Source organism: Marmota marmota, unplaced genomic scaffold (genome assembly GCF_001458135.2).
Source record: "Marmota marmota marmota unplaced genomic scaffold, marMar, whole genome shotgun sequence".
Classification (NCBI taxonomy): Eukaryota; Metazoa; Chordata; class Mammalia; order Rodentia; family Sciuridae; genus Marmota; species Marmota marmota.
Genome location: NW_026000254.1, coordinates 48,234 through 59,720, shown reverse-complemented (window position 1 = coordinate 59,720; position 11,487 = coordinate 48,234). Strand labels below are relative to the sequence as shown.

Below are 11,487 nucleotides of genomic sequence, written 5' to 3'. Positions count from 1 at the left end.
ATATATATATATATATATATATATATATATATATATAAAGGAAACATTTAAGCATTTCTTTGTAATGATTCTTACTTTACAGATTTGATGCTTACTGGCCTCAACAAATGGCTTTTTGAGCACATGAATAAAAATACATTCAAAAATTTAAAAACACTCAAATATATTGTATAACAGAGTATGCAGTGCTGACAAGGTTTACAGATTCAAAGCAAAATTTCAACTTGAGAGAAGTGAGGTCAAGTATGATTCCCTGGGTGATGTTTACTTGGTGTTACAATTTGAATATGAAATAAGACTTATTAGGATGTGTAGAGAAACATTAATTTCTATTCTGGGGAAAAGCTCCATCATTATTTTGAGATACTGAAAATTAAAATTTTTGTTGGATTCAAAATTCATGAATATTGATTTCAAGAAATCTCAACATCACATTTGATTGAAAGAAGAGAAAGAGGTGGTAGATTTAAGAAAGATCCTTTCTCTTTTTTAAAATTTTATTTGTTTATTTTGTACGTGGTGCCAGGGAACAAGCCCAGTGCCTCACACATGCTTGGCAAGAGCTCTACCACTAAGCCACAACCCGGCCCAGATTCAAGGACTGTATTATCCAAATTCTGATTATTGGTGAGAAATAAATTGTTTTGCGTATCTATTTGTTTTTGTAGTGCGAGGAATTGAACCCAGGGCCTCCTGTGTACTAGGCTACATCCCCACCTTAAGAATTTTTTTTTTTTTAAATTTTAAGATGTTGATGGATCTTTATTTTATTTATTTATTTATATGAGATGCTGAGAATTGAACCCAGTGCCTCACACATGCTAGGCAAACACTCTACCACTGAGGCACAACCCCAGCCCCCTCAAGGAGTTTTAATCAGTAATATGTATATTCTTTGACCATTTGTTGCCACCTACTTTTGCAAGCAGTTTCCTATTGATGGTGACGACCAAGAGACAGAAAAGATCATGTAGCTACTTTGAGCCTAAAGCCTGGGTCTCTGACCATGGCAAGAGCAAGTGAGTTATAAAGGGGAGGTGGAAAAGGGAGGCATGAACGAGTAGTTGTTCCATTTCTTAAGATTAAGTGGTGTGGTATGGAAGCACCAGCTATATTGAACAGTGGAAACTGCATTTGATGCTTCAGAGAAACCACAATGGTATCCAATGACCTCAAGGCTCATGTTTTTTGAGGTGAGCTTTGCTGACCCGCAGAATCATGCATTTATGTTTCACACATTCAAGCTAATTATGAAAGACTTAGGGCAAAATGTGCCTGAACACTATTCATGGAATGGGCCTTACCTTCAATAACATGGCTTCCAGGATCAAGAAATGGCAAACCATGATGGATATTTTATCCATGCCCAAACTACCAGTTGTTATTTGCTTCACTTGTTTATTTTTTTTACAAAGAAGCAAAATAACTTGATGTAGAAGATTTAAGCTCAACACCAACAGATTTACCAAACCAAGGTTTAAAATGACAGAAATTAATCAAATGACCATAAAATAAACCCAGGCAGTTACAACTAAAGGCTCAGAAGAAGTGTGTACAGATATTGACCACTATAAATTTACATTAGTGAGTTAAAAAGTTATATTCTAGAAGCGAGCTCAAGTGTGTCATGAAAAAATTCTGAAAATATTTCATATGAAAGTTGTATCAAATTCAGTACTTAATAAGTCCCCCAAACTTTGCATTTTTGTTTTTTCCTCATATGAGACAATGCAAAGAATTTCTTTTCACCAAGTCTCAGAACCCCAAATACTTTTCAGTTTATCACACTGTGCCATACAAAGATTTCACTTTCTCTGAGTGCTGGATTGTGAGTGCCCTAACACATTTACATTTAGTCACATCACATGAAAACATTACCACACATAGATATGTCCACAGGGGCACATAGGTACATGAAGATTCAAATTTGCAATACCAGCTGATAAGCACAACTAGGTGCTCCTATATGCACATGCGAGTGCACGTGCATGCACACACACACACACAATCCTCATCTACATAGAAACGGGTAGATATGTATCTAGGTACCCACTCACATATACCACTGAATCACTCAAGGGTATGCAACACACACACACACACAGATATAGAAATATAGGACCAGGCAAAGACATTCATCATTCAAAGGTCACTTTCCAGTACACACACATATAAACCAAATTGCATGGACCTGCACTTCCTGCTTGTGTAGACATAAGAATTCACATTCAGACACAAGTCAAGTCCTGCTCACATCCCAAGATCCAGGCCCTCACCTGCCATACACTGACTCTCACACTAAGAGATTAAAGCTCACTATTTATACAAAGCTACTCAAATCTGCCATGGCACACAGACATATACACACAGTATAGACATGCTCATGAATACAGGCAAATTACTCAAGTTCACTGCTACATACAGAGGCAAGCAGGCATGTAGAGCAATGTAGACTGATGCATACATACCACATAGCTACTGAGGCTTATAAATACCTAAAGACAGGCTGGGGTTGTGGCTCAGTTATAGAGCACTTGCCAAGCATGCATGAGGCACCAGGTTTGATCCCAGCACCACATAAAAATTAACAAATAAAATAAAAGTATTGTGTCCATCCAAAAAAATTAAAAATAAATAAATAAATACCTAAAGACACAAGACTTCAGATGCACGCACCCATTCACACCTACACATGCACTCACACAACCCAGATTCATGCATCCTAATACACAGCCATAGAAACACAAACTCTTTACACACACACACATCCACCTGCATCAAGACATATAAAACTGGATATTAACCAATGACATTTATGGATTCTCACAATAGAGATTCACATGCATGCATTTCAATGATGATAGCTGCAAACCTGGTTCCATGGTCAGAAAAAAACACACTGGCATGCACATATGCACTTACACATAGACAGAAGCATGGTCATATATACAGAAATTCTAGCAATGCAGAGAACACCTGCACACACGCAGATGCTACCACAGATATGGGTATGTGTATTCATATGCCCAGAAGAGTGTGTACCCACAAATATACACACAGGGCCCAACCCACTCCATCCATATCTAGACACATACTTCCCTTCTCATGCACCTGCACCTGTAATTAATATGCACACTGGGGCACATATATGTATAAACCCATTTTCATATGTGAACAGTCTTATTTTCTCACACATACACATGAACACAGATAATGGGGCAAATATGCACATGGAAACCCCCTTTGCACTTGCAGATGGACACATACTGTTATACAAGGAGGTAGATAATAATTGCATTAATAGGTAACACCTCATGAGAGGGCTTATTATGTGCAAGGCACTGTTCTAAGTGCTTTTCATATATTAACTCACCTAATCCTCACCCTATGAGATAGGTAGTATTATTACCCACTCCCTATAGATAATATACTGGAGGTTTATTGAGGTTGGGTGACTTTCCCAAAGCTACACTGCTAATAAATGACAGAACTAGGGTTCACACCCAAAGGCTGTCTCCAGAGATCCTGAAGATCCAATTTACATGTAGAAACACACTCACCTCATATATAAACACACACCATTCTAGCACAAACATGCACACACACAAGTCAGCTCCCATTTACTGACACTCTCAATACAGGTAAAAATGACCACACTCACCTAGTCATATACATGGATGGAGAAAATGGACATGGTGATGTTATAGACATTCCAACAGAGATGTATATGCCCAAGGAAATATACATACATTCATATATATGCCCATAATCACAAATCCTACCCACCCACACTACTAAACACACAAAACATCCAGATACACCACCTCCATGGCATATAGATAAATCCACTCACACACACATACTCACATTTTCATGTACATTCCCCACATAAATACACTTGAACATGCACACTACCCAGATATACCCACATGCACACCTACCCAGATTCACTCACATTCTACACAGACTTACCTATATACTTTCATGTACACATACCACTTGAATACTCTCTCTCTCACACACACACACACACACCATCCAGAAAGAACTGCACCATTCTACTTAGATATACCCACACTGCCACATGCCCCAACCCAGATACACACCCATTCTTCTTCTCATACACGACTCAGATATGCCCACTTTCACACATATACCCAACACCAATATATCCACACTCTCACACACATATTATCTAAATACACCTACCCTTATATATACATACCTCAAATACACTTACACTCACCAGCATTCTATCCAGATATAGCTGCACTTAAACAAATCCCAACTCAGTACACCCACAATCTCACATTCAATTCTGAGATACACTCGAACTTTTGCCCCCAAGCTCAGAGCCCTCATATCTATCCCAGATGCATCTACAATCTTTCACATGCAAGGTATCAAGACACACCTACAACCACATACACACTTTCCACCCAACCCAGATACTCAGACCACAAATTCTCAATCTAAATATGTGCACACACACAGAGACACACAATCACTTGGATATTTACTTACACATTATTCAGAGAACCCACACTCACACACAAATCTTGTCCAGATGCACACTTATACTTTCTCAAGTTCTCTTTCTTTCTCTCAGACACAATCACATTCAAACACACACATCCCAAATACAGCCTCACTCTGATACATTTACCCTCTTATACATACATCACTATCCAGGGTCATCCCAACAGAAATGTACGTGCCTGAGGAAATACACATTCATACACATGCCCCCAATCCCAAACCTTATCCAGACACACCCACACTACCGAACACACAAAACATACAGATACACTACCTATATGACATCCAGGTAAATCCAAATTCACGGACAGACACACTCGTATTTTCAGACACATTTCCCATCCAAATACATTCAAACCATTAAGACCATTCAAATCCACAAACACCATCTAGATAAATCTACATTCAAACATACATCCTACCCAGAATATATCCAACCCTCACACATCACCACACACATCTTACTCACCAGATATACCCATGCTCTCATACCCTCCACACCACCTGGATGCACCCACACCCTACAAACACACTCCCATCCAGATATGCCCCAAACTCTCTCTTTTATGTTTTTATTAGTGCATTATAATTATACATAATATTAGGGTTCATTGTGACATCTTCATATGTGCATATAACATACTTTGCTCCATTTCATTCCCCAGTACTTTCCCTTTCCCTCCTCCCTCCCCAATATCATTCCTCTAGTTTAGTGTTTTCCCTTTAATTTATTTTTTAATCAGTGCATTATAATTTTACATAAAGGTGAGGTTCATTGTGATGTTCTCTTTCACATGTTCTCTATTCAGTTACACACACACACAGACACAAGTACATACACACTCACACTCCACCCAGATATACAACCAAAGCTCTTAAAACACATTATTCACCTTAGTGCACATTATATACCTTAGTGCACACTCTGCCACCCAAATATACTCATGCTCTCACCTGCCCACCATCCTAACACATCCACATTTGTACCCATTTCACCCCATATATTCTCACACACTGTGTCATGTCACACAAAGCCCAAATGTACCTACACACTTTCTCTCCCATGCAATCCGAAACTTACACATGTATCATCCCAATATACACTCACACCCCTACTACATGCACACTCATTCCAACCCAGTTAAATCCAAACTCTTGTATCCCACCCAGATAGATACATATTTACATTCTTCTTATCAATAACATACATGTTTTCATATCTGTACTACTCTCAGAAATATCTGCACAATTACACACATCCATGTGTGGGTGTATACACACACAATCCAGACCCCTCTCTGAATCACCACTATCCAAATCTGTCCACATCCACACTCTACACACAAAATGCAGATATACTCTCACATACACCATACACATCCTCACCTAGATGTGCCCCAAATCTCTCTTCTACACACACCATCAGAATCATCCCACCATTCACCTCCATTGCCTAGATAACTGTGTTCTCACGCACCTACACACCATCCAGATATTCCCACACTTGAATAACCCCACTGGTACCCATACTTTCTCATATACATATTCTACCCAGAAACACCCAGTTTTTCTTACATACAACAGATACAACTATGCTATCAAATACACACACTATCCAGATAACCCCTTATTCTCTCCTGCACCATCCAGATACACCCATACTCATATGCCCCTCAAATATACACATCCTCACACATATTCCACCCAGCCAAACCCAAACTCTCATTCACCATCCTACACTCAAACAGGCCAATTTACATACACCCACACCCACCCCTTCCCTCCAAAATACACCTAAATATCTCACATGTACACCTTACTCACAAACAGCAACACTCTCCCTTACATACACACAACCCACACTATATACACACACACACACACACACACGTACTCTACTGATATATCTTCACTTAAATATATACATTCACATTTAGATTTCTGCCAGGATGGTGTAATTTGGGTGCTATGAAAACTATTTACCAACCCAAGACACTATGCCATTCTGCCATGAGCCTTTGATGGAGCAGGGATGGGAAGAGAGATCTTTGTGTTTCAAGGAATCCTTTTTTAAAGAGTTCATAGGCCTCCTTCTCCCAGTAGGATATCAGTCATGATTGGTTCCTACTTTTGGGGTGTGAATAATAAGAGGACTTGTCCTGAGACCCCCACAAAACCTAGTATATGGTCAAGGCAAGAAAAGCCTCAGACCCAGAAGTGGGGGTCATGGATGGCTTAAGTGTCATAACTTGCCAATTCACAATTATAAACAAATCTGGTCTATTGGGGCACCACTGATCTCAGACTTGCATATAAGCATAAGCTAAGGTGCACATGGAGTCCCATAAATTCATAAGAACCTTCTTTATCACCCTCTCAGTGATAAGTCCTATCTACATAGGACCAAGTCAAATTTCCTTCATATGCACCATCAGATGGGCACATGCACAAATAACTTCACTCTTCCATACACATACTCACACGTCAAAGCATACTCACACTGTACCAGCTCACACATTTATTCTTTTTTTTTCATTTGGTTGTAAATGGACATCTTTATTTTATTTATTTTTATGTGGTGCTCAGGATTGAACCCAGTGCCTCACATGTGCTAGACAAGCGCTCTACCACTGAGCTACAACTCCAGCCCACACACATTTACTCTTAAACACAGGCATATATGTGACATACATTCATGCAACATGATGTACATGAATGATATATATTCATCCAAAAATACAGGTATACATGCAGGTATACTTTCACATGCCCATGGACAAGCTAACTATGTATCACACCTAAGGAAATGACAAAGAAACATCAGATACACATTGTCAGATGACCACATAATTGTATTTATGCACACACACACACACACACACACCTGTGTGGGTTTGCTCACAACATAAATATCCAGATATGTGCATGATTATAAATGAGATGCTGATACATATATAGCCATTCTAACACATAGACTTGTATGCAAGTCTATGTGTGAGCATATATACTTATGAGCATATTCATATGCACATAAACTTGTACACTAATTCATTCCCATATGCAAACGGATATTGAAACAAAAAATATACTTACACTATCATAGCCAGATATGCACACCATGTAAATTCACACACCCATAATAAGACCATACAAATGAGAGCAGAATCATTTGTATCTACATTCCCACAGACAGACTTAGATACAAAGGTATGTTTACACACATGCACACATGGAAGGATATTTACATATTTTTGCACACACAACTATTCATCTACACAAGAAGAATTTATCCACACCTATAGAAACACACCTGCAAAGACATCCTCATATATACATACACACTCAAACACTCTTATAGTGGCATGTACATACATTAACTTACATTGTTCTGCAGTATATGCTCCAGAACAAAGATATATAAACACACGAATACAAATAATTAGAACTGTACAAACTGGTACACTCACACACATGTACATTCAGACAGGCACACACACAGGCATATTCACATACACAACTAGATGTGCATGAACATACAGGCATATATATATATATATATATATATATATATATATGGATATGTTCACTCAAATGCATGCAGTCATGTGTTCATACATATTAGCATATACACCCACATATACATGCACAACCATTCACAAGCATATTCAAACATATACTCACATAACACTCATACTCAGAAATTCAAACAAAACACATGAGACACGAATGCCCAAGTATTATGAAATGTAGTTACTCATGCATATCACAATTATATATGTACTCACACATGGTATATACACAAACACAATTAGGCATATATACAAATACATCCACTTATCTACACACACAGCCTTGTGTGTTTGCATATGTATAATATGTACTGGTATATACCCCCCACAGCCATACTCATATACATAGTCCACTGTGCATATACAGGCATACCCACAAAGTATATTTTTATTCATATAATATCCCATACTCACAAAATCAGTTCTCTTTATACTAGTGTGCCCATCTATGCTTACATTTCCTAATTATATATGAAATCATAGGTTTGTCTATAGATAGTGTGCACTCAAACATGTACACAAAGATATACACAAAATTAAAAATGCTAGAGAATCCACATAGACATTCACACATAGACATACTCACACAAATACATTACAGACACACCCACATGACACACAAGTATGTTCACACATATACACACCCTCTCCTACATGCATGGCCAGACACATATATTTCTTTACACTCACAAACACACCATTTTGATGTACTCACACTCAAAGGGACTTGTGGGCAGAGATGAATGTACATACAACTAAGAATCCACCTAATTGGACATGCATACTTAAGCATTCTGAAATCCACATACTCATAGACATATAACCAGACATGTACACACTCATACACATATAACCAAACATACAACCAGACATTCAACAGGCCTATAGGCTCAGAGAAACACACCCACACTCAGGTCAGAATCAAACATGCCCATTCCCTCACCCAGACAGACATGCAAAGTCATACCCAGCCCCCTGTACAAACACAAGCCTGACCCAGACACCCACACACTCCCACATGCTGTCACATGGCCTGCTCACACACAGAGACTCATATACACCCACAGTCCCCACGAACTGACATGCACATACACACAGACTACATACATAGCCACATGTTTTCAGTTGCACATATACACCCACACTCAGGTCAGATGCCTCCAGACACAGGCTGGGTTCTCTCCTTTCCACACCAAATGCTTTTTTAGAAAAGTCTACCCTATGCTTCAAAACCCCAGATCTCCCTGCTCCCACAGAGGAGATCTTCTGGGCCTCAGTCTTTCTCCTCCTCTTGCTCCTTCCCTGGCCCCCGACCTCTTGCTCAGTGTTCTCACACCCAGAAACCAACCAGCAGACCACACTTCCCCCCCCCACCCCAGGCTCTAGGTGAGCAACTCCCTGGGATCCGTTCCCAATGGGTCTGGTTGCTGCATGGGCCACACCCCAGCTCTACCAGAAGCCCTGCGATCTCAAAAAAGCTTCAGCCTCATCTCCAGGCCCTGCCAAACATTGACCACAGGCCAAACTCTTGCCAAGTCTCCCCTCAACAGGGAGACGCATACATCACTAGGGCCAGGGATGCTGCAGGCTGCAAGCCAGGCCTTTGCTGGATCATGGGGGCTCAAGACTGTGTGTGTATTTGTGCACACAAACAGGGGAAAGTGCAGGAAAGGGTGGGGATGGAAGGCTCTGCCTACAGCTATCACTTACCATTCCCTACAAATGATAAGTAACAACATAGGTAGCTCCTGCCTCCTCCCACTTCCCATCCTTCCATTTGCCCACCTGCTGCCTTCCCAAGATCTCTATTGGGACCCTGGACAAGTATTAGCTCTTCCCCCAAATAATCAATAGCAATATTAATCATGAACAATCAGCAATGATATTGACCATGAGCTTGGTTGACATTGCTTCAGTGCCACCTCTATGCATATCCTTTATTTATATGCACCAACACATTTAATCCCTTCACACACCATGAAGGAAGGGTTACCAGTATCTTTGACAGATGGGAAAACTGAGGTTCAGTAAGTGGCATGCTTCTACTAAAGTTGCAGAGCTAGCAGTTGAGGGATGTGTCCCTGGTAGAATCCATGTTCTCCATATACCAGTTTTCCTGCCCTCAATATATAGGGACTTCTGGCCACCATGCAGAAGGCCATAAGATCTGGAGGTCCCAAACACAACATGGGTATCTGAAACAGAGACAGAGCCATATGATGGAGGCTGAGGCCCACTATGTGGGAATGACCATGTTGTGCCTGGTCACTGCAGGTCATCATGTGGATTGCTCCTTGCCCCCTGAGAGCCTTCAGGCAGTCTAGGGCCTGGAAGTACTCCCTACCCCCACCTCACCTTCCTTTATCCCTACAGCATCTTCCTCCCCCTATATAGGAATCACATATTTTCCATAGTGAATGAGCAAAAGTCTGTGCTACCTGTGGGGAAATACGGGAAGGAAAGAAGGAAAGGCAAAAAAGGAGCAGGCGTTGGTCTGGGCTAGGTGCAGCTTCCCTGTCATTTGTACCCACCTGCTTGCTACACAGGTGCTCTCTCTCTCTCTCATACACACAAACACACTCACACGGACATGGACACACATACACATCCTGCAAACAGGCCAAGGAACCTGGAGGAGGGTGAAGGAGGAGGGAGAGGGAGAGGAAGCAGCTGCAGGCATTGTGAGGGGAACACAGCCGGGCTCCCAGGCATCCCTTCTATAGCTAGTACACAAGGAATTAACACAGCCTCATGCCTAAACACCACCATAATGATAAAAACAGACCCTATGTGGGGAAACAGGTGGTGGTTCCCTTTCTCATGGGACATTTGGGACTGGGAAAGATGGAGAAAGATGAGGAGTCTCCAAGCTTGGGTGCTCGAGTAGTCCCTGTGATGGAGCAGAAAGAGAGAGACTAAAGAGTCAGAGAGAGAGAGACAAGGAGCATGGCAGTGATGGAGATTCTGAAATGTGTGGGAAGACAGAAAAGAAGTCCCAGCCCCCCATCCTTGATAAAGAGATGCCGACTGCTTACCTGGACTCTCTCAGCAGGTCTGTCTTGGCATCCAGGAAGGGGGCTCAAGCTATCTTGCCCAGGATAAATCACAGCCCAGGCCACATTGTGGGACCCTCAGTGATCTGGCGGCCAGTGACACTTCTGCTTCTGTTGCCGTGGATACAGCTGGGCTGGTCTAAATCGCAGGCATTAGGGGAAGCAGGCACCGGAGGGGTGCACTGGGCAGGGCTGGGGGTGTTGGGGAACACCAGGTGGGCAGCATACAGCCATGGGGTGCCCAACAAGCTGGCAGGTGGGGGTCCCAGCAGGTGCTTCCCCCACTACACACTCCCACCCCCATCTTCATGCCACAGCCAGGCTGG

At 41.3% G+C, this 11,487-nt stretch overlaps 1 protein-coding gene across 1 annotated transcript in view; it reads right to left on the bottom strand.

Moving 5' to 3' along the window:
• The window catches only part of Gpr173 (G protein-coupled receptor 173), a 19,488-nt gene extending 8,007 nt beyond the window's left edge, over positions 1-11,481 (bottom strand). Inside the window, exon 1 of the mRNA XM_015506552.2 lies at positions 11,144-11,481. The gene's annotated coding sequence lies outside the window, so the exon portion shown is untranslated. The remainder of the gene's footprint in view (positions 1-11,143) is intronic.
• Between the last annotated feature and the right edge of the window lie 6 nt (positions 11,482-11,487).